This window comes from Antechinus flavipes, chromosome 4 (genome assembly GCF_016432865.1).
Source record: "Antechinus flavipes isolate AdamAnt ecotype Samford, QLD, Australia chromosome 4, AdamAnt_v2, whole genome shotgun sequence".
Lineage (NCBI taxonomy): Eukaryota > Metazoa > Chordata > Mammalia > Dasyuromorphia > Dasyuridae > Antechinus > Antechinus flavipes.
The window spans coordinates 121,001,497-121,020,886 of record NC_067401.1 but is presented as its reverse complement, the minus strand read 5'-3'; the positions used below and the strand labels follow the sequence as shown (position 1 = coordinate 121,020,886).

General features: G+C 35.2%; 1 long non-coding RNA gene across 1 annotated transcript in view; it reads left to right on the top strand.

The window, feature by feature from the left end:
• The first annotated feature begins 11,597 nt into the window (after positions 1-11,597).
• LOC127560011 (uncharacterized) overlaps positions 11,598-19,390 on the top strand; it is a 33,635-nt gene continuing 25,842 nt past the window's right edge. The window contains exon 1 of the long non-coding RNA XR_007953249.1: positions 11,598-13,259. This is a non-coding gene — a long non-coding RNA (uncharacterized LOC127560011). The remainder of the gene's footprint in view (positions 13,260-19,390) is intronic.

Here is a 19,390-nt window from a genome sequence, read left to right as displayed (position 1 = left end):
GTGAAAAAGAGCTAAGGATGCTTTATCCTGTCATGTATATGCTCTCAGGCTGAAGCCTAAAGGACCTGTTTTGATGCTATTATAATTATACCCCAGCTTTTTCCTCTTATAGCAAATTTCTGTAATCAGAGCAAATGATCAGTAGAAATCATGAGCCTAATATAAGTATTGCAAGGGATACAATGGTTTTCTACTTTAGATCTTAAAAATGCTTTCTTTTGCATATCATCATATAAAGATTCACAATTTCTTTTTGCTCTTGAAGGGGCAACTCTAAGGAAACCTAACCCCCACTAATTAACATGAGCAGTCCTGTCCATAACATGGAGGTAGCTCAGGGCTTCCATGACAGCCCTCACATATTTGGACAGGCCCGGACTGTCCAGTATGTAGATGATATCTTGATCTGCAGCCCTATCTGAGAAGCTTCTCTGGCTGCAGTAATAAAAACCCTTAACTCCCAGCCCCCTGCCTTGACCCAGGGCGATAAAGTTTCTTTGTCTAAAGGCCCACATTGCCTATTAGTCTGTTAAGACCCTTAAAACTAATCTCTTGCCCCAGCCTTAGCCCTAAAGCCTTTTCTACTGAATAGTGATGGAAGGCGGGGCCAGAGCCTAGGGGTCTCCACTCAGTCCCTGGAACCCTATCCTAGAACCCTTCCTTACTTCTTTGTCTTTGGGATGACCCTCCTGCCTTAGAGCACTGGCTGCCACAGCCCTTCTAAGTGAGGAAGCCTCTAAGCCCACCCTAGGCCATCCATTGTATGCAGGAGTACTCAAACTAAGGGGGCCAGATGAGGCAGCAGAGGACGATTATCCCCCTCACCCAGGGCTATGAAGTTTCTTTATTTAAAGGCCTACAAAACAAAGTTTTTGTTTTTACTATAGTCCGGTCCTCCAACAATGAACTGGCCCCTTATTTAAAAAGTTTGAGGCCCCCTATACAGTATGTTTCTAACCCCACACTGGGTTCAGAGCTGGACTCATGTTTCTAGAATTAAAAGCGCTGCTCCTGTTACTTCTCCCTCAGACACTCCTGAATATTCCCATGAACTCAAAGGGGACCTGAAACTCTTCTGCAAGATTCCTGGAAACACACCAGATAAAGAAGGGTGAAATTGTCTGTGTCCTTCTCTCCCTCATTCTACCTTTCTTTCTATCTTGTTATTTTCCACTTTTTCCAGATGTACTTTTAACAACTGCTCCTGGTGTCACTCTGTGGGCTTCTGCCAGTGGGGAGATAACTCCTTGGTCCTTAGCAGTCTAGGGAACTCCGGGGGCAGTGGGGGCATTCAGGATTGTTGGGTGTGCATCCTTAAGGTAGCCCACATATGTGACCTGATGCAATATTTGCAAAGACCCCACACCCTGGATGTTACCCCATTTGTATTAGCTAACCCCTCTAGGGGAATAACTTTAACTTGACCAATCCCTGTTTTATTGCTGAAAAGGATTTCTCACTCACATATCTCAACACCCATATCACAGGTACAGTAACTGCCACTGTGACCCATAATGGCCATGTTTACATCCCAGATGTCAGGACATTGATTTGTACCACTAACACTGGCAGAGCAAGTATGTTCCTTGCCCACTTGCCTCACCCCTGCCACAATTTCACCTCAGCAACCTGTATTAGCTGTTAGGGTGGTCAAGGGCTTGCTGTACCTACAACTTTGAACCATCCCTTGAAATAACTGTAGGATATGCATTCCAAAATTATTCTGACAAATGCAATCATAATGCTTCTACACTACCTTCCTTGAAGCTGTTTCATAACCTTCTGAGAACTAACCTTCCTATTAGTAGATTTATTTCCTCCAGACTCCAAGCTATGAACTTCCAGTTATTTGTTCACCCAGAATACCATCAGCTAACTGATTCTGACATTCATCATCTCTTGGATGCTGCTGCTGCCATCTTCATGTTGTGTCTTCCTCTCCTCAGTCTGGACCTCACTAAGCAAGGACAGTTCTATGCCCCTTATTAGCATGAAGCAACTCCAGAAGATGAGATCTCCCTCCCTAAGTCCCAAATGAATTTGGGGTATGACAGCTTGAGAGGGGAAATGATGGAATATAGCTTCTAGGGGAGACAACAATAATTTTAAGGTTCTCTGACCTTAGGGTGCTTCTGCTCTAACAGTTTCAGAGATTCTAAAGTCTTCTGGCTTTAGGATAGTCCTAGGTCTACTGGTCAGTGATTACAAATTCCCAAGACCACTCCTCTAGGCCACAAAATAAGCATATCAATAATATGAAGAACTGCTGAAGTCCAGATCCAGTGAAAACTGAGAGTGTGAATCTGAAATGAATATGTGAGGCCAGATGGAAGATATGCTTTACAATCTCCGTTTATTAATCTGAGAGTCAGAATTTATATACTCTTTAAGCTAGTGTTACATTAACATTAGCTACCTCCAGGTGATGCCATATACATTCCAGGGTTAATGCATAAATCATATTTTGACCTTTCAGTATCTACCTTAACTATCAATACCAAAGTACTTATCAAAACAGAATTGTAAATAGCATAGTTGTGATGCTCATCAATACCAACAGAATTGTAAATAGTCGTGATCTTGTTGAAACAGAGTTGTAAATAGCAGAAATTATCATATTAATATACATACCAAGACAGAATCATAAATAGCATAAATGTGATGCCTTGTTCCCGTCACATGCATCCTCCATCAAAATTATCCTAAATTTGTCTTGAGTATGTCTTTCATTCATTGTTAGGGAGATGATAAGCCAATGCTTTGAACTGATTGGTGTTACAACTACCAAAAACTTTGCCCTTTGACTTGGATATGGGTTCAAGCCTGCAAATTCTTTTGAGACACCTTGCAACACCAGTCTGCAGTCTGTGACCCCCCCAACCTTTTGGGGTCCCTTCCTAACCTCAACAAATAGATTTTTCCCTATTTCCATAGAAAAAGTAGTATTTAGATAATATTATAATCTATAGGTAGGACTGCTTTGTCTGCCTCTCAATGATGTAATATAGCATTTGAGGTCCCCTGATTTTTGAGGGGCTTCTGTTTTAACAATAACTCAGCAGTCCTAAATCTTCTGGCTTTGGAGTCTGCCTCAGGCAATTCTTACGTCCAAATCTGTCTGACTCTGAATAGACCACTCCTGAGTCAGATACTTCTGACCTCAGAATAGTCCCACAGATCAAACTCCTGAGACAATAATGAATAGACCACTCTTCAGTTTATTGCTGACTGTCAAATAAATAATCTGTTAGTCAGTGATAACTAAGTTCCAGAGACTACTCCTTTGAGCCATAGAATAAGCATATCAACGATAGAAAGCTGGATAAAGGGGTCTCCTCTCTTGCTAATTTCTTTTGGAATTCAGCCCACTTGTAATGGTGTTACAATTACAATAAACTTTGCCTCTTGTCTAGGAAACGGGTTCAAGCCTGCAAATTCTTTTGAGATACTTTATGACACTAGTCTGTCACCCCAAACTTTTGAGGTCCCATTCTCAACCTGAACATCAAGAAACTTACAATCTAGTGGGAAGACAAGATATTAGATATATTTTTTAATTATAGCCTTTTGTTTTCAAAATATATACACATGGATAATTTCCCATATTCACCCCTACAAAACCCTATGTTCTAATTCTAACCCTACCCTCTACCTCAGTCAGCAAGTGATCCAATATATGTTAAACATATGCAATTCCTCTATACATATTTCCACAAATATACTGCACAAGAAAAATCAGCTCAAAAAGGAAAAAAAAATAAGAAAGAAAACAAAACACAAGCAAACAACAACAAAAAGAGTGAAAATAATATGTTGTGTTTCACATTCAGCTCTGGGTGTAGATGGCTCTCTCACAAGACCATTGGAATTGGCCTGAATCACCTCATTGTTGACAAAAGCCATGTCCATCAGAACTGATCATCATATAATCTTGCTATTGCTATGTGATATGTTATATATTAAAGAATAATGCATGAGATTTATCCATTTTTTTTGGTTTTACTCTTCTCATCTCACCTCAGCCAGCTAGTCTTAGGGTATAAAAATTCAGATCCCCACTTAGAAACTACATCTGGAATCCTTACCAAAAATAATTCTAGAACCATTCCTCTGAAGGTGTGATTATGAACCTAACACCTGTGATTATGAAAACCAGAGTTCAACCAGGAATCCAGGCTCCCAAACTAGTCACCATTTATTAAAGATGAGTAATTAGCATCAGTGGAGGAGTTTCCACAACAGAAGCTCCCTATAATGAAATTTCTTATCCCTCCTCACAAAAAGCTTTACTTTTGAGAGTAAAAAATATTTCCTTCTTTTCTGTGACCTTTTTTCTAAGACATTATCTTTATAGTGACAAATTTTAAAACAATGAAATTATTAATAATATATACTTTATTTCAAGCACTTTGTATATTTAATTTTTTATTTACTATGCATTTCTTTTCTTTTAAAAACAAATTTATTATTTATTTTTAACATTTTTTTAAAGTTCTGGCTTCCCTCCCTCTCTCTTGGTCCTCCATTACCCATTGAAAAGGCAGTAGATATGGTATCAATTATGTATACATGAAGTCATGCATATATTTCCAAGTTAGCCATATTGCAAAAAAAAAAAAAAGCAAAAGAAAGTGGAAAAAAAAAGACTATTTCTTTTCTCTCTCCCCATTCCACATTTAGAGGAAACAAGAAAAATAAAATCTTTATAACAAAACATATAGTCAAACAAATCTCCAGTTTGGTTCTGTCCTAAAATATCAATTTCATTCTGCATCTTGAATCTATCAGCTTTGTATCAGGAGGTGGGCAATATACTTCATCATGTGTTCTATGTGTGTGACCTGGAATAGCTTAGTTGGCAAAGTGAACAGAGCACTGTGCTTGGAATCAGGAAGACTTGTTGAAGTGTCCAAATTTGGTCTCAAATACTTGTCACTTAACCCTATTTGGCTTAGTTTCCTCATCTGTAAATGAGTGGGATAAGGAAATGTCAAACCACTCCACAATCTTCACCAAGAAAATCCCAAATGGAGTCAAAGTCAGATATGACTAAACAAAGATTATGATCAGTTATTGAACTGCTAAATTTTTAGATTTTTCAAAGCTGTCGTTGAGTATTTAAATACCTCTTATGTATCAGGTGTTATGCTGGGCACTGAGAATAAAAAAATAGAAATGGAAGAATCTCTGCTCCGAGGAAACTTAAAATTGTATTAAAGGAGATTATTTGCACCCCTAAAAAATATGTAAGAAATAAAAATAAAGCCATTTGCTGAGAAGTTCTAGATCAAGAAAAGCACTAGATGGCAGTACTTGAGCTGATTCTGAAAGGAAACTAGAACTTAACAAATAGAGATAAGAAGGAAGAGCTTTACAAGCTCTTCAAACAGTCTATGCACAAAAACAAAGATGAAGATTAGAAGGTAAACAGAAACTAGCTGATCTATAATCTCCCTTTTACCTGCTCTACCTGGTGTTCTGGGTGGTTGTAGAAGGGAAGAAACATTTATTAAACATCTACTATATGTCAGACACAGTACAGTGCCTTTATTATTACTGTCTCATTGGATCTTCACAACAACCTTTGTGGTTTTTGTTGTTCAGTCCTTTAAGTCTCTTCATGACCTCACTTCAGTTTTTTTGGCAGACATTGGAGTGGTTTGCCATTTCTTTCTCCAGCTCATTTTACAGATGAGTAAACTGAGTTAAACAGGGTGAAATGATTTGTCAGAATCATGCAGCTACTAAGTGTCTGAGGCTGGATTTGAAAGGTCTTCCTGATTCTAGGTTTAACACTCTATCCACTGCATTTCCTGGCTGCCTCATTTTACAGCTGAGGAAACTGAGGCAGACAGAGGTTAAGTAAGTTGCCCAGAGAAAGTAGCTCTTAATGTCTGAAGTGAGATTTGAATGCAGGTCTTCCTGCCTCCAAGCCAAATGTATCTCTATCTAGTGCATGTCTTAGTTGCCTCAAGATCACAAGTGGCCTGATAGAGAATGGAGAACAGATAGCTACTTGGATGGCTAATTAGATAAGTGGTTGGGTGGATGCTTGATTAGCATTAGATTCTCTATCAAAGATTAAATCTTTAAACCAGCATTGTAGAGACATTGTTCTTTATATAATCTATCTATTCTAGCATTGGCAATGCCTGCTATGTTAAGATTAATTTTTTCTTTAATATACCACTTTTGTGTCCTGGAAATGATTCAGTTCTATAAAAGCAAAAGATAAATCTAACAGAACTGCTACTGATGGCAGAAAAACATTAATAAAGCCCTAACAATGCCTTAATTATACCTCATGTTGCATTACTAATTTGTCCATGGCTGCTGTAGTTAATAAAAATTATCCCTTATCAATTAATCAAGAGGCATTCAGCCCATCTCTCTTCTACCTTCTCTTTTGAACTAGAAGAATACCCACTTAAGGCTTTTAAATCCTTTCAAAATCTGAACATACTTTTAAAGACGACATAAAAGGTATATTTTGAGAGGTAATGGAATGGAGCAAATCACAGCCTCCCAGGGTCCAGGTAACTCTTCTAAGTTTCTGTATTATCCAGGAGTTGTAGAAGGGATTTCCCCATACTGATGAAGTCACAAGTCAAGCTTCCTCACTTACTCTTGTTCAATCATGTCTGACTCTTCATGATCCCATTTTGAGGTTTTCTTGGCAAAAGTACTGGAGTAGTTTGTTCTCCAGCTCGTTTTACAGGTGAGGAAATTGAGGCAAGCAGGGTTAAGTGATTTACCCAGGGTTACATAATTAGTAAAGGTGTGAGACCGATTTTGAATTATGAAGATGGGTATTTCTGATTCCAAGCCCAATGTTTCATTCACTGTGCCACCTAATTACCCTAGCTCTTCTCACATGCTTCCTTCTCAAAAAGATGTTATTAGACAACATTTTGAATTTACCAGAAAAGTATCAAGTAAAAGATGCCCTGGGATTAATCAATCACTTGATGGAATGTGGAGATTTTCTTGTATCATGGAAATGAAATTTTGCTAGAAGTCATGGCTAACAAAAGGTAGTTTCATAGTAAAAGCTATTTGATAGAAAAGGTCCTATTAGTACTGTTGCCAGACTTCTTTTTTTGCAAGTAAGTTGTTCCACACAGTTAGTATCCATTAATAATGCCAGGACTCTAATGAAACATTATGTTCTAGGTCAAAAAAGTTGCCTAATTATGGCCTAAAGAAGGACAAATTCTTAGAAAAGCAATAATCTCACCTTGTATAATTGGCAAAAATAGAATTGTTCCTGCTTGGGCTATCCTAAAAGGAAGATGGGAATAGCCAATAATTTTTCATTTTATTTTTTTTAATTTTTAATTTTTAAAATTGTAAGCTTAACTATCTCAACAAATACAAACTATCTCAACAAACAAATAGATCAAAAATTAAAAATAATAAAAATTTAAAATTACAAAACAAAAAATGAGGTAAAAACAATAAAAATATTGATCAGAACTATTTACATGAAAGTTTTTAAAAAGTAACATTATTTTACCATCTGTGTCCAGAGAAGTATAGAGACGGGATGCAGATCAAAGTATACTATTTTCACCCTTAAAAAAAAAAATTGTTTGCATTTTTTTCTCATGGTTTTTCCTTTTCTGATTTTTCTTTTATAACATGACTAATATGGGAATATATTTTAAATGATTGTATATGTGTGTGTGTGTGTGTGTGTGTGTGTGTGTGTGTGTGTATAACCTATATTAAAATTGCTTGCTGTCTTGGGGGTGGGGAGGTAAGAGAGGGAAGGAAAAAAAATGGAACTCAAACTTTTACAAAAATGAATGTTGGAAGCTATCTTTACATGTAATCGGAAAAATAGAATAGTATTGAAATTAAATAGAAAGAATGAAAGCAAAAACAAAAACAAAACATTATTTTAATCTAACATAAAATTTAAAAATAACAGTACTATCAATGTAGGTACTGAATGTCTCCTTCCAGTTTTATTCCTACATATTGTCACCCAATGGTTATACTTTAGTTTGTTTTTCTTCACATTACATATCTTTCGATATTTACTTAATTTTCTTATTCTATTATATTGACTGTGGTTTGCAGGTTGTTGTTGTTGTTATTGCTTTTCAACTAAATCTCAATCACTGACACAAAAGTTGCTTCTAGGTTGGTCTTTTCTATATTGTAAGTCAATAGAGGAACAACTCCAGTGGGGGGAGTCATTCTTTCAGCACCACCACCATTTATTAACCAACTGCCAAGGGTCTGGGCAGCCAATGCAGAAGCAGTGAAGTATCCTGAGGGAGACACACAAAGTGGTGTAAGGGAGGCAGGAGAGAATTCAACTATTATGGACCTAGAAGTGGCTACCCTGGATCCTAAGAACCTCCAAGTTCTGAGACCAGATAATCTGTCCACTATACCATGTTGCCTCTTGAATAGACATAGATATATAATGCATATGTATATATGAATATGTATAATATAGAGAGTAATTTATAATTCCATGTAATATAATAGTGTCTATTTCTCCATAATCCCAATAGTATCAACTTTTGTCCTTTTTTCTTATTTTGACTGATCTGATGTTTGTTTAGTTGTTACTTCAGATTTTTAAAACTTCTCTCTAATTATTAAAGACTCTGAACAAATTGTAATGGCTATTTATAGGATTTCATGGTGCTTTAAACTACTTCTAGCCTGATTTCCTGGAGGATTATTCCCTACATAAATAATTGGGTGAATGAATTATTATACTTCGTGCTCTTTCTTTTGTAAATTGACTCTTCATATCCTTTTACCATTTATTCATTTATCCAGTGTTTTGTGTAAAGACTATTCTTGTAGGAAATCAGGCTGAAAGCTGTATCCTCCAAGGAACCCAAAGACATCCATCATCATAGAGAGACAATAGAAAACAAATTTACCCTAGAGTCTAACATGATGCTTTTTAAGTTATCTAACAGGCTCTATTGCTGTGCTCAGGAAGTTAAGGAAATAATAAAAATACTCTTATTTTCAAATAATAATATTGATATTCAGAACTTTAGGAGTGGCAAAATGCTCTATATAAATTATCTTCTTTGATCTTCATAATATCCTGTGAAGTAAATATTCTGAGAATTCTCTGACCCATGACAGCTAGAGGTGGGATCTGAATCTACATTTTCTTGACTCTTTGTCTAAGAATCTATTCTCTATAACAGGTCTTCTTAAACTTTTTCCATCTGTGATCTTTCATCTGAGAAAATTTTACATAACCCCAGTTATATGGGTATATAAAATAGTTGTGCAAACCAAACATTTACTGATAAGAAATCATAATTTCATGACTCCCGAATTCAGTTACATGTTTCCATTTAGGATCACGAACTACCGTTTAAGAAACTGGTTCTATACCATACTATCTCTCAAAAGTAAAATGATAAAAAATATATTAAATAATAAATAAGTACATATTTTAAATTATTTATTAATAAACAATATATTTAACATATAATTGGGCAAAAATAAAATATATATGTAAAAATGGCTTAAATTTTCAAAATATTGTAATATTGTTTCATTTTAGCTTTCATCAGTATTGCCTAATATAAAATAGGTAGCACATGTGACATTATCCTCATTTTGCCCTTAGGGGTACCTGGGGAAAATTAACCATTGTGTTTCTTCAAGTTTCTTAAAGCTAGAATCAAGACAGGAAGTCTCTTGACTACCTATCCAGTATCCTCTTCATTCAAAGTAGATCATAATATCTCCAATGTTGTAGGAAAAATTTAGGTAGTATATATATGTAGGTATATGGTTATCATATATATGTGTATATGTATATACATATATATATACATAAATGTATATATTATATGAAAAATATAATATATAGCATGTATTATATATAATATATCATTGAAAGTTCTGTATTATATCTCCGTACTCTCTTAGCTAGATCTAATCACTATGTTTTGATGACTCAGACTGAGCTGTTCTCTTATGTGTTCCTTAAATTAGTCAACAGCCTCTAGGTGCCCAGGCAACTCTCTTAGACTATAAATTGCAAAGGATTTTCTGTTTTGATAAAAAAGAGATTCCTCCCTGGGGGAGATCTCTAAGGGAAATTACAAATATGAACTTACTATATGAATAAAAATTTTGTATATTTCTATAACCTTTAGAATTTGCAAAGTAATTTACTCATTTACAATCCCTTTCCCTCAGTTCTTCTTTATGAATCTGCCTTTACTAGAATATAAACTTGAAGGCAGCAGCTTTTTTGCTGCCTTGGAAATTTATCTCCTGAGCTTAGTACACTGTCTGACATATCAAAGGGTTTAATAAATGCTTTACCATCATCAGTATATATTATTTAATTTGACCCCCACAACAATCCAGTGAGGTATATATGCCAGGTATTGTCATCCTCATTTTATAGATAAGGACACTGAGGATCAGAGACATTAAGTGACCTGCCCAGAGTCACACAGCTAGAATATAAGGTAGTATACGATCATTTATTGCAGGAAACCTACAAAGGATAATTGCAGAACAGCTTTCCCATTGCAGTCCTACATTTATATAGTAAATTAATAAAGCATTTATATGGTAAGTTAATAGAGCCTTTCACAACCATTATCTCATTTGATCCTTATAGCAATTATGTAAAATAAGCAAGGCGCATATTATTATCCTTGTATTAAAGCTCAGGGAATTCTAAAATGTCAGAGTTGAAAAGGAGCTTAGAGAGTATCTTGCTGGTATTTCCATGTTACAGAAGCATTCCCACTTGCACTGGTAAAGGGAACTTGAAGACTCTCATTTCAAATAAAAATTGAGACCCAGAGAGATAAAATTAACTTGTTTATGATCACCCATTGTATCTATCCAGACCAAGAACTCAAGTCTTCAGAAAACTCTTTTAGTAGCTCTACAAGTTCAGACTTAAGAAAAAGCACTTCCTGATAGAGAGTTTGGGAAGACTTAAAGAAAGAAGTAGGACATGAGCTAGGTCTTAAAAGATGAGGAAAGGGTTGGCTGGGTAGAGCACCAAGGGAGAGCCCTTTCCCAATCCTGTTTTTGCAATAATAGTCTAGAGAATTTCATTTTATCTCAAGAGATGTCACAAGATTTTCAAAGCAAAATTAAATTTAATTGGCTAATTAAAACAGTCCTCCTCTGAAGCTTTATTTCTATGCCTCATTATAGTGTGAGGATAACCCTGGCTTTTTACAGGCTATGCTAGAAGAGCACAAACCATGGTGGGTCCCATCCAACATGCTTCAAAGACTTAAGGTGAGAGCCAAGTATAGAGCCCAAGCCTCTTGTCTAAGGGCTCAGTCTTGAAATTCAGGAAAAGAGGCCCACTATTAAGTTGGCTAATGGATAGATTCCTTTTCTGTTTTTTTTTTTTTTTTTTAAATTTAGGAAAGCTTTTTTCCTCTTTATACCAAAGAAATAATAAACACAAAAAGTTTACATGTACTTCATTTACAAAGACTCAGCATAGGACACAGTAACTTAAAGCTACTATTATCCTCTCCTGAGAACGTTGAGACAACATCAAGTAGTTGGTAGGATTGTGAAATAGGTATTATTGCATTTCATCTCAATTTTGCAGTGTTTTCTTCAAAGGTTATGTCTTCTGCAAGCTAGTCAGGATTCATTTGACTCTTTACAACTGACTTCAATATATAACTACTGAGGTGTAGAAAACTGGGATTTTCATTAGTGGAAAGAAGGAAGGTCCAGACTGAAAAAAATGCCAGATATATGGGATTTGAAGTAAAGTAATTAAAATAATAAATACATGAGATATAGTTCTTTGATAAGGCAGAGGTAGTATTGCTACATTCTTAGGACAGATTACTCAATTGTATAGAAGTTAGGGAATCTTTGCCAGCAACAGAAAACCCTTCAAATGTTAACTGCTTGTTTCAGGGATGCTTGTTGCATCTGAAAGAGAAAAACAATACAACAAATTGACAAAAATAGGAAATTCAGAAAGCCATGGTAACATAATAAGATTCATGTCACAGTGTGGTATAGTGAGAGAGACGTGGCATGGAAGCCAGGAATACCCTGTTTCTGACACATACTGGATGTGTCAATTGGGCAATCATTTAACCTCTACTCTTCCTAGGCAGATGATATCAAACTCAAATAGAAACAGGCCCCTACAACTAAGGGAAGTTTTGATGATTCTGGAAGAGAGAATGAGACTATCTCAAATCCAATTCATAAGCAAGTCAAGAAATCATTGATAGTCTTCCAAAATGGAGGAAAAACAACAAAGAAATAAACCTAATGTGCTACTAAAGGATTCCTATGAATAGTATATTGATTTAGACAACCACATATTAACATTATCTATGTTTTATTTTATTTTTATTTATTTTGTTTAATATTTCTCAATTGCATTTTAATTTGGTGTGGATTGTAATTAGTTTAATACCCCTATTCTAAGCTATAAATTCCAGGTAAGTACTGACCTGTTCTGGTAGAAGTTTCTCACCTGTGTGTGACTCTTACTCAAATTAAAATCAAAGACTCTCAAAGTAAAAAGCAAAAAAAAAAAAAAAAAAAAGAAAAAGTATTTATTATTATCTTGTGAGAAAGGGCAACTCCCAACAGACAAATTGTCAGTAGAGGAGTGCAAAGCACAAATTGCAAAACACAAGATTATATAGACCCTAACCAGAAGCCCCCTCTCCTTTTCTCCCACTGTCTGGGGACATAGAATACAAGTATATAACAAACTCTTTACCTGTTAAATACTTAAATGCTAATTAGGGGGTGGGAGCAGGAAGAGATATATTCATCCAAGACAATCAAACTCAACTTGTTATAGCAAAGTCTCAAGTCACAATTAGGACAAAGTGAAACCACAACTTTATGAAAGGTCTTCACTCAGTTTTTACCACTCTCTTGGACGTTCTGTATTTCAATAAAAGCATAGAGCCAATCCTTACTGACCATTGTGACAATATGGAAGGAGCTAGATCTAGAGTGAGTGAAAAAAGGTTTGGATGCCATTCCTATCTCACAAAAGTCTGAGCTGTGAGATCTGATCCTCAGTTTCCTTCTCTGTAAAATAGTAGTTATACTAAAATGAGGTGATGTATGTTATATCCCTGAGATTAATATGTCTGTCTTCTATGAGTTACCTTATCAGGCAGTGCATTGGACACAGAGGAAACCTGTTTGCTAAAAGGAGCCAGTCAGGAGCCTGCACTGCGTCAGTCTTTCTTGCTCCTAGATGCCTTTGCTGGTGTTCATTGTCCTTGGTGAGTTGTGCCCCCTCCTCTTCAAAAATCTAGCCCAAACCACCCTTGTGGTCCTGTTCTGGTAAAACCTCCACTTATTTCTGGGAAAGATTATCCTTTCTTTTTCTCAAGCCCTCTCTGAACCTCCTCTTTATGGTTTTCAAGCATAAATCTCCCTTCTTTTCCTGGGCTATGGGATATGGTCTCCCTTGTACCTTGTACTGGGGGCCTTTGCACTAGTTTCCCATTTTCCTCCTAATAAAGCTTTTTTGCTTTCAATTCAGCTTGGACTCCTTTGCATTCTGAGGGGTTGGCCATGTTAAGGGGTTAAGTAAATGTCTGCTAATTTTTATTATCTTCAGGTTCAAATGGAGAATATCAAAGCTACTTCTAATCTAATCCATGTTGTTCTTTAGGGGTTATAACCCATATTCTCTCTCTCTTTTTTCTCAATAACATTTTATTTTTCCAAATACATGTAAAAATAGTTTTGTACATTTGTATATTTATTTCTGTAAGATTTTGTCACCCTCCCTTTCCCATCTTCCCACCTCGATATAGCAAATAATCCAACATAGGTTAAACATGTACAATCCTTCTAAACATATTTCCATATTTGTCATGTATAACCCATATTCTCAATCAGTCTAAATTTAGGTGACAAGCATTGTGTCAGCTACAATCCTAAGCAATGGAGATATAAAGAAGGGCAAAACAAAGGAAGACCTTCCTAAAAGACCTTCCTTTTGCAGTGTTCCGTAGACTAAACATAACTAGGTTTTAAATGAGAAGACCTGATTCCTAGTTGGTCTATTTACTTATTCTACAACCAAGAGCTGAAATAGACATTGAAGTGTCTCTTAAAATACATCTGGTTTTTTATCATTCGGTAGCAGACTAGTTTTGAGTAACAGAATATTCACTTAGGAAATACAAAGTAATTTTAATGGGTAACATAAAACAAAATATCATAGACAGTGAGGCTGTAGCTGAAAAAAAATTACAGAATGTTAAACTGGAAGGAACCATTATTTAGTCAAGTTCTTTCATTTTATAGAGGATTCTGAAGTCCAGAAATGTACAACAATTTGATAGTAAATGTTGGAGTCAAAACTTAATCCAACTGAGGTACCACTACACATCTTTCAGTTTGGCTAAGATGACAGGAAAAGATAATGATGAATTTCGAGGGAATGTGGGAAAATTGGAACACTACATTGTTGGTGGAGTTGTAAACTGATTCAACCATTCTAGAAAACAATTGGAACCATGCTCACAGGGTTATCAAATTGTGCATACTCTCTGATCCAGTTGTGTCACTACTGGGCTTATATCTCAACAAGATCATAAAAGAGAAAACGGGATCCACATGTGCAAAAATGTTTGTGGCAGCTCTTTTTGTAGTAGCAAGGAAGTGGAAACTCAATGGATACCCATCAGTTGGAGAATGGCTGAATGAGTTATAATATATGAATGTTGCGGAACATTATTGTTTTATAAGAAACAATCAGCAGGATGATTTCAGAAAGCCCTGAAGAGACTCACATAAACTGATGCTCAGTAAAGCAAGTAGAACCATGAGAAAATTGAATACTGCAACAGCAATATTATATGATAATCAATTCTAACAGATGTAGCTCTTTTCAACAGTGAAGTCATTCAGGCCAGTTCTATCTAGTGATAGAGAGAGCCATCTGCATCCAAAGAGAGGACTGTGGGGATTGATCACAACATAGTATTTTCATTTTTTTAATTGTTTGCTTGCATTTTATTTTCTTTCTCATTTTCCCCTCTTTTTGATTTGATTTGTCTTGTTCAGGATGATAATTGTGGAAATATGTATAGAAGAATTATATATGTTTAAGATATGTTGGATTATTTGCAGTTTAGGGGAAGGGGTGAAAGGAAGAGAGGGAAAAGAAGTTTGGAACACAAGGTTTTCCAGGAGTGAATGTTGAAAATTATCTATGCATGAATTTTGAAAATAAAAGACTTAAAGGAAAAAAAAAAACTTAATCCAAGCCCATGGTTCCAATAATAGTGCTCTTCCTACCTTATCACACTGAGAATCTCAAAGTCAACTTTATTTTTTTCTTTTTGGCAAGGCAATTGGAATTAAGTGATTTGTCCAGGATCACACAGCTAGAAAATGTTAAGTGTCTGAGACTGGATTTAAATTCAGCTCCTCCTGACATGGTTGATGCTTTATACAGTGTGCCATCTAACTGCCCCTACCAGCTTGATGTTTTGGCAAATATCCATGCTACTATACTCTGTCATTAGTAAAACAGTCAATTCTTTGGTCATTAATTTGCCAAAGAGAGGATTGACATTATGTTAGCTTTGACCCTATAACTTTAAATTTTCAACATAGTTAGGTTTCCTTTGGAGTAGATAGGACTCCTTAGAGAAGTGGATACGAAATAGTTGTTGGCTCTCAAGTGTGGTTTTTAAGTTTTTTTTTTTTTCAATTTGTTATTCTGAATTTAATGGACACTCAAGCAAGATAACATTTCCATGTAATTAAATAGAATAGAAAAAAAGATAATTATATATGAAAATGGGAATCTCCATCAGGCAACCTGTTTTTTAAAGTATATAATAAATTCAACATTACTTTCAAAGCTGTCCTATTTGTCTATGTTTCCTTCTGAATTTCTTTCTGTTCTCTTCTGAAACTTTAACAATGTTTAAATGAAACCTTTTTCTTCTTAAAGCATTTTTTAGAAAACATGGGTAAACTAAGCCTATTTTGGCCATTTTGGGGGTCACGGCTAATTGCTGATATACATATTTCTTTTAAAAATCAGGCAGTCTCAATCAAGAGAGAAATCTATACTATATCTCAGCCATTTTCACATTTTTTGGATTTGTGTCTATAAAAATGCATACTTTATATATATAGTATAGTATTTGTGTATTGTATATCTGTGTATAAATGTGTATGCAGACAGGCATTTGTATGTAGGTGTATGTATGTGTATAGATATACGTATGTTTTGTGGTATATGTGGGTGTCTATGTGTGTATGTATATGTATATGTGTGTATGTGTATATCTATATCTATATCTATATATATCTATGCTTAATTATAGCCTACTTGGGTAGACAGAGGGATGAAAGGGGAAAAAAGGGAATAAAGTAAAAAGTACAGAGAACAAAAGAATAACTTACAAGGAAGCAAAGAAAAACAGACAGTCATAAATGTCTTCTAATTTATATATGCTTTCTTGAAATGGAAATTTATTGTTACATATTTTGAATCTTCCCTGATATTCTTCTGGGCACATGATAATGGTTTTTTCTTTCTTTTTTCTTTTTATTTCTTTTTCTACTTTGTTTTTTTCTTATTTTTATCTAATTTTAATAAATAAACATTTTTAAAAAGTCAGGGAATCTATTGCAAACCACAGACTTGAGAAGACTTTTCTGCTAACTTCTCTGACTTTTCTGCTAACTCAAACTCCATCTTATTACTCAGCATAGTAACCTCTTTAGATCCTAAACTTTCTCCTGATGAATTTCCAAAAGCCCTGAGGAGTCATTGGCTGAATGAAAGAAGATTCTGATTGGATGAACAACTGTTCTCAGGGGAGGGCTCTTCAAGTTAATTACTTTCAAACAAATGCCTGTCATTACCATTGGTAGGAAAAACTGCCAGTTATTACTAACTGTACAAACTCCAATTTGGCAGATTTGCTATTGAAAATATAAGTCAGGGCTTGTCTAGACCTTTGAGCCTTGGAAAAATTGTGGGTAGGGATCAGCCGTTCCTACAATCCCATTGTAGAGCAGGGGAGAGTGCCAACCTCTTCTCACCATACTTTACCTAAAGAAAGTCACTTCACTTTTCTGGGAATCAATTTAATTATTTATAAAATAAAAAGGTTTGAATTAGGTGACTTCTGAGTTTTCTTCCCTTAAGAAATTGAACTCTCTGACACACATGAACTGATGCTAAGTGAAATGAGCAGAACCAGGAGATCATTATACATTTAAGCAACAATACTATATGATGATCAATTCTGTTGGACGTGGCTCTCTTCAACAATGAGAGGATCCAAATCAGTTCCAATTGATCTGTAATGAACAGAACCAGCTACACCCAGAGAAAGAACACTGAGAAATGAGTATGGACCACAACATAACATTTCTACTCTTTCTGTTATTCTTTGCTTGCATTTTTGTTTTTTCTTCTCGGGTTATTTTTACCTTCTTTCTAAATCCGATCTTTCCTGTGCAACAAGATAACTGTATAAATATATATATATATATATACATATATTGTGTTTAACATATACTTTAACATATTTAACATGTATGGAACTACCTGTCATCTAGGGGAGGGAGGAGAAGGAAGGAGGGGGAAAGTTGAAACAGAAGTTTTTGCAAGGGTCAATGTTGAAAAATTACCCATGCATATGTTTTGTATATAAAAAGCCATATAAAAAAAGAAAAGAAACTGAACTCTCCTACCTAAGCAAGTACAGTAGCTTTGATTGTAACTAACTTTTCAACTTTTCTCTACAAAGAGGGAGGCATTTTCAGATGATTTTCCTCTGAGAAGGGGAAGGAAAAAATGTAAGCTAGTTCTTTTACGTCTGATTAATGAAAACGAAGGTCAAGAATTATACAAGTTGAAACCTAAAAGTTCTGACTTGAACCACTAGAGGGAACCACTACACTGATGAGATCACTGCTCTCCAAGTATTACAATTCCTTCAGAAATGTGGGCAAAGGTATATTTTATTTATATTGCACAAACAAGGATATTTATGAAATCGTGGAAAGAAATTCTGATATAGCAATGGACTTGAAGTTAGTATCACATTATCATAGATTTACACTTGGAAGAGACCTTAGAGATCATCTCGTTGACTTAGAACCCCCACAAGTTTACAGATGAGAAACAGATGAGAAATTAAGTGATTTATTCAGATAAAAAGTGTTAGAACCTCACGGAACCAGGAAAGCTGAATTCAAGTCTGGTAACTCCCATCTTTCTTACTTTCTTTCTTGGGTTAAAATCCCAGCTCTAACAGTTTCTACTTATATGATCTTGAATAAGTCACTTGCTAAATAAGTCTTTCTTACAAATTCCCAGGATTTACTAAAATCCTAAATGGGATATAATCTGTACTGATAAAGAGTTTTTTCTACGCTAGGAATTTTCCCATGCTCATAAAATCACAGCTCTTTATATTATAACAAGGCAAATTGTTGGTATAGTGGATAGAGAACTTTGTCACTTTTAGCTCAGTTTTTTCATTAGTAAAACAGACTATTAATAGCATGTATCTCTTGATGAGGATCAAATGAAATAATATACACAAGACATTTTGCTAACGTTAAAGTCCTTTTATAAATATTAGCATTTTCATAGTGAACACATATTAAAGTGAAATTTTGTTTATGAAAAACAAAAATTTTACTTATTTATTGATTCCCCCTTGTAAATAGCTATGTATTAGTCCTGATGGGATTAGTAGTAGAACACACATACACATATATACATAATACATACACACACACACACATAATCATTAAGGAAACATTTATTAAGTACCTATTTCTAAGCCCTGGAAAAACAAAAAAGAGGCAAAAGACAGTCCCTGACCTCCAGAAGTTTATACTCTAATTTGAGAGACAACATGCAAACAAATACATACAAAGCAAGCTATGTACAGGATAAATAAGAAATTGTTAAAGAGAGAAGGCTATAAAATTAAAAGGGATTGTTTAGTGTGAGGATTCAATTTCTCCATTCAGAAAGAATTCTAGGAAACCTAAGGTTTTTTAGAGGCCATACCTAATGGCATTGGATAGAGCAAGGATACTATTGCAGCAAAAGATTCCCAACTCAGTCTGTCTCATAGGGAGGGGAGACAGAGACGTTGCTCCAGTGTAGGCAATTGCCCAATGGTAGGACTCAGGGTCATAGATCTAAAGCTGGAAATGATCTTAAAAAGTCATCTAGTCTTGGGACACCAATACATTACTGATGGAACTGTGAAGGGATCCAGCTATTCTGGAGAACAATTTAGAACTATGCTCAAAAAGTTATCAAACTGTGCTTACCCTTTGATCAAGCAGTGTTTCTACTGGGCTTATTATCCCAAAGAGATCTTAAAGGAGGGAAAGGAGCCCACAT